The sequence below is a fragment of the Kogia breviceps genome, chromosome 2 (assembly GCF_026419965.1).
Source record: "Kogia breviceps isolate mKogBre1 chromosome 2, mKogBre1 haplotype 1, whole genome shotgun sequence".
NCBI lineage: Eukaryota > Metazoa > Chordata > Mammalia > Artiodactyla > Physeteridae > Kogia > Kogia breviceps.
Window position 1 is genome coordinate 3,264,095 of NC_081311.1, and position 5,906 is coordinate 3,270,000.

The following is a 5,906-nucleotide window of genomic DNA, read 5'->3' on the forward strand; positions in this document are numbered from 1 at the left end:
ATCAGTAGTTCCTTTTCTTTTAATAAATGGTTTGTTCGTTTTTGTTGCTGTATAGTGTTTTGTCGGGTGGATATGCCACAATTCACCTGCTCACCTGAGGATGGAAATTGGGATTGTTTCAGGTTTTTAGCTATTATAAATAAGCGTCTGTGAACATTTGTGTACAAATTTTATATGGACACATGCTTTCTCTTCGGTAAATAATTAGGAGTAGAATAGATGAGTCATGTGGTAGGTGTGCTTTTGAAGCTGCCAAACTGTTTTCCAGAGTGCTTGTAAATTTTCTGTTCCCATCATCCGTGTAGATCCGAGGCTAGTTCCAGCATGTAGCCTTGGTATGGTCAGTCTTTTAAATTTTAATTAAGCTAATATGCATGTAGCAGTGAATTATTGTGGTTTTAATTTGCATTTTTCCAATGACTAATTGTGTGAAGCATCTTCTCTTGTGCTTATTTTTCAAAAGTATATCTTTGATGGAGTGTCTTTTCAAATCTTTTGTCTAGTTTTAAAAATTGAGTTGTTTTCTCCTTATTGAATTTTGAGAGTACTTTGTATATAACTAACAAGGTTCTTTATCAGGTATATGCTTTGTAAGTATTTTCTCCCAGTCTATGGTTTGTCTTTTCATTGACTTAACAGTGACTTTAGCGGAGTAGAAGCTTTTAATTTTCATCAAGTGTATTTTATTGGTTTCTTTTTTCTTTAAATTGAAATGTCGTTGATTTACAATATGGTGTTAGTTTCAGGTGTACAGTAAAGTGATTCAGTTACACTGTTAGTTTCTTTCTTCTTTGTATGGATCATACTTTTTGTGTAGTCCCTAAGAAATCTTCGTCTAACTCAACATCCCCCAAATTTTCTCCTGTGTTTTATTCCAGAAGTTTTATGGTTCAAGTTTTTACATTTAGACTTTTTCTCCATTTTGAGTTCATTTTTGTTTGTGGTGCATATGGATATCCTTCCTCCACTGAACTGTCTTTGCGCATTTGTAACAAATTCATTGTCCACATATGTGTGGATCTGTTTCTGGACTCCGTGGCATCAGTCTACTTGTCAGTCTTTATGTCGATACAACACCAGCTTGACTTCTACAGCTTTAAAATAACACTTGAAATCAGTTATTCCTCTCATTTTGTTATTTTTCAGAGTTGTTTTGGCTATTTTAGGTCTTTTGCATTTCCATATGAATTTTAGCATTAGCTCGTTCATTCCCACCAAAAAAACCTCTGGGAAATTTGGTTGAGTTTGTGTGGAATTCATAGTTCAGTTGGGAGACAGCTGGTGTCATAACAACATGGAGTCTTCTGACTCATGAACACATTACTTTTCTACATTTATTTGGGTCTTAATTTCTCTCAGCAATATTTTGTAGTACAGGTCTCACAATTTTTTGTCAGATTTATCCCTAAATATTTCATCTATTTTGGTGCTATTGTAAATGATGCTATTGTTTTTATTTTAAATTCTGATTGTTGCCAGTATATGGAAATACAATTGATTTTTGGTTTTGATTATGCGTCCTGCAACCTTCCCAAACTCACGTATTAGTTTTAGGAGTTTTTGTATGTTCCAGCTTTTCTACCTAGGTGCGCATGTAATCTGCAAATAGACAGTTTTGCCTCTTCCTTTTCAGTCTGGATGCCTACTACTTATTTATTCTTTCCTTGCTTTACTGCCCTGCGTGGAACCTCTAGTACCATATTGAACAGAAGTCTGAGAGCAGACATAAGTGTCTCAATACTGATCACGGGGGAAAGAATTCAGCCTCTCACCGCTGAATATGATGTTGGCTCTAGGTTTTTCTTAGATGCTCTTTTTCATGTTTAGAAAGTTCTCCTCTCTTCCTGCTTTGATTAGAGCTTTTATCAGTATTGGATGTTAGATTTTGTCAAATGCTTTTTCTGAGTTTTTGAGATGATCTCATGGTTTTTTCCTTTTTAGTTTGCCAGTATGGTGAAGCACCCTGATTTTCAAATGTTAAACCAACCTTGCATTCATGGGATAAACCCCACTTAGTTGTGCTGTATTATGCTTCTTATATAAGTGATTTAAATGTGTTGTTTCATTTAATTTCATAACAGCCCTATGTGGTACAAGTACTATTATTCCTGTTTCTCATCAGAGGAAGTTGAGGCACTGATGACTTTGTCCCTCGACCAGATCATCTAACAAGAAGCACTTGGGCAGATCTGGGGTGGTGCTCTGACCCAGCGGTCCCCAACCTTTTTGGCACCAGGGGCCGGTTTCGTGGAAGACAGTTTTTCCGCGGACCAGGAAGGGGGGCTGGGATGGCTCAGGCGGTGATGCGAGCGACGGGGAGGGGCAGGTGAGGCTTCGCTCGCTCGGCCGCCACTCGCCTCCTGCATTGCGGCCCGGTTCCTAACAGGCCTCGGGCCGGTGTGGCCCGGGGGTTGGGGACCCCTGGTCTATAACCCAAAGCCTGAATTCTTAACATCCAGAGTAGAAATGCAAACTAGAATATCACTGACACGTTTTCACCGGTATGCATGGCCATGATTAAATATAGTAACAACATTTAGTGCTGGTAAGGGAATAGATAAAATTATAAATTTCTAGTAGGAAAGTAAGTAGATATAAACCTTCAGAGGAGAGTTTGGTAATATGTCTGAAAATGTGAAATTTGTACTAACAAGATAATTCAGTGTATGTGCAAAGGTGTCTACGCAGTGCTTTTCATTGCAGCTTAGGAGATAGCTTCATTTTAGAACATGGATAGGTGGAGTACTGTGGAACTGTTAAGATGACATTTTTTTTCACCTGCGTATTTTTCCACTTTAATAAATTATGGGGCTTCCCTGGTGGCGCAGTGGTTGAGAATCTGCCTGCTGATGCAGGGGACGCGGGTTCGTGCCCCGGTCCGGGAAGATCGCACACGCCGCGGAGCGGCTGGGCCCGTGAGCCATGGCCGCTGAGCCTGTGCGTCCGGAGCCTGTGCTCCGCAACGGGAGAGGCCACAACAGTGAGAGGCCCGCGTACCACAAAAAAAAAAATAAATAAAAAAAAAAAATAAAAATAAATTATGAAAGAAGCAGGATGTAAGTCAATGTATGTAGTGTGATGCCATTCATATAAATCGAATCTATTTATACCCATCCATAGGGTCAAGAGAGAAGCCTGGAAGGGTCCCCCTCAGTAAAAACAAATAATACAGTCATTTTTGTGTGTTGGGGGTGGAGGGTGGGAAGGGGAAAACGCAGGGAGAATGAAGGTGTTGTCCCGTGTGGTCCTGTGCTGTCATGCAACCCCTGTGCCGCCTGCAGTGTCCCAAGGAAGGAGAGTCCATCACATCAAGTAGCACCGAAGCTCTTCCAGAAGAGAGGGCCATCAGGAGATGCCATGTGGGATACCTAGCGTATTGTCAGAGCTTAAGGGGAATATGGAAGAATGGCCCACTGAGAGTAAAAATCGTCCTGGCAAATGAGGACATATGTTTGATAGGTTTGTATACTCTGATTTTGTGTAGGTTGGATGACACCTGGGTTGTGGCACATAGACTCTTAGGGAGCTGAGCGTGTTCCAGAATGAGGCCAGCCCCCGCCTTGACAGCTCCATGACAAAGGACCCCCTCCCTGGCTTCTGCTTGATCACTTCCAACAGTCAGAGCTCACCTGATGTTGCTTGAGAAGAACCTCGTTGTTGAGCAGTGATCACGGGTCCAAGAAGTAGTTTCCCCTACACTGAGCCCAAGTCAGCATCCTTCCATCGCTTACCCACTGGTGTCGAGACTCACCTGACAAAACATGCTCCTCAACCCCCTGGAGATGGTGGTTGCAGTTCATCTATTCTTCTGCCGGGGGGACCCTCTCTGTCCTTCAGGGCTCCTTCTGTGCTGTCGTTTCTGAGCCCCACTGTTCGTCAGTGCTCAAAATAGAGCACCAAAGTCCAGGTATCCTTGGATCAGTGCTGCCTCCTGGGACCTGGAAAGTGTGATTTGGATCACTGATGCTAACTCTGCTTTATACTGTTAATTCACCTCAAACGTGGGGTCAGTGGGACTCTGCTGCAGCTCTCTGTCTGGGGAGCTCATGGAGACAGTTCTCCTCCTTCCTAGATATTGAACACAGAGGCTGCGACTGTCATTCCTGGTCACCTTGCTCATGTTTTCTTCCTGTTTCTGTTTTTTTTTTTTTTTTTCCCTCCAGGATTTAAGTGTCTTGAGACGCAGTGCGCTGGACCGTGGCTCCGATACGGGTGTGTCTCACTGAGCTCCTGCGCTTTGGGTAGGGTCCCACCCTGCCATGCTCTCCACACCTTTGGGGGAAACCCTGGTAAGTCGCAGTCCTAGACAGGACCTGTGCGGGGCGCTTCATGATGGGAGGCGTGCTTGAGACGCTCTCCAAATAACCCTTCGCCCTTGTTCTGTACATGTAGGGGTGACTATTCGGCCACCTGTGAGTTCCGATGATCTTGTCCTCAGCCAGGTCTTGCTTCTCCATCCAGACCACAGATGGGGGTGATCAGATCTTTACCCCAAAGCAAGACCACGTCTGTCCGAAAAGCTCCCTGATCTCCAGATCGGGAAAGAAACGGGGCAGCCCCAAGTGGTCATTCTGTCTTCACTGCCCAGCAAACCTGCATCTGCTCATGTCTTGACTTTCTTTCTGTCTGTCTGCCCTCGGGCTCTCAGCCTTCCCCCCGTAGCCTGCTTCCCAGACATCCAACATCTTATTAAACAAAGGCAGGTGCCAACATTTAGAGGAAGAGCGAAAGCATTATCTTCCCTGTAGATATTTCTAAACATCTGGATTATTTACACCAGGCAGACAAAGTGTCTGAAAAATAGGCTGCTTTTCCCTCTTTTGTTCAGGGGTCAGCAAACTTTTCCTGTAAACGTCCGGATAGTAAATATTTTAAGCTTTGTGGACCATAGAGTTTCTGTCAGCACTACTCAACTCTGCCATTATATCAGGAAAGCAGCCTCAGACCATATGTAAACAAATAAGCATGGCTGTTTCAATAAAACTTTATTTACAGTGGAAGGCAGTGGCCAGATCTGGTCCCCCTGGCTATAGATTGCCATCTCTCATTGCAGAGACCTAACCTAAATCTCAACTCCAAAGAGACAGACAAGCAGAGCTGCACTGAGGGCATCAGGAAGCCCCCTTAGATGAGAATCATTGGCACCTGGCTTTTAACCTGTTGAGTGCAGTTGTTCCAAAGTAGCTCTTGCTGCCCTACACCCTCTTGTGCCCGCAGAGGACCCTTTGTTTACAACTGATACCATTGTGAATATTCATCTACTTCCTGAGATGTTTTTCCTTCTTTCTATTTGCAATATGGAAAATGTTTCCTTTTTTCCTCCTACTAGCTCCATTTTCCCACATAGCACTTTGCTTTCATCATGTTGATTTTCTTCTCTTATACATATTTTGGTTTGAGGAACCGATATTTTTATAGCTGGTGAAGGTGTCTCAGTTAGACGACAGCACAGGCCTGAACTGTTTCATGCTCACAGCTAATTCCCTTCCAGAATCTCACACTTTCTCTTTGGAACCGTGAAATAATGTATTTGTGAAGTGTTCACACATGCTAAGAACAGAAGTTTTGGACATGCCATATATGTTTGATTTTCAGATCCTTTAATTCTGTTGCCTCAGAGAGCCATTTGGTTTGCGGTAAGAAGGGTTAGCACATTTTAATACTGTGAAAAAAAGTTCTTTTCACCAGTAAGCATCTTCTAAATGACTGAAATTTTCAGGTAACTGAATTTTTTAATCAGTTTTTGGTATCTATATTTCCCAGCTTTAAAACAAATAGACCAGTTTGCATGCATCCTCTAATAATGAGACAAAGTGGCTTTGCTGGAAAAGAAATAACTGAAAATGCTGAGTAAGTGGAATTTGGGGGCATAGCTCTGGTGACACCGGGGTTCCAGTGTGCAGCCT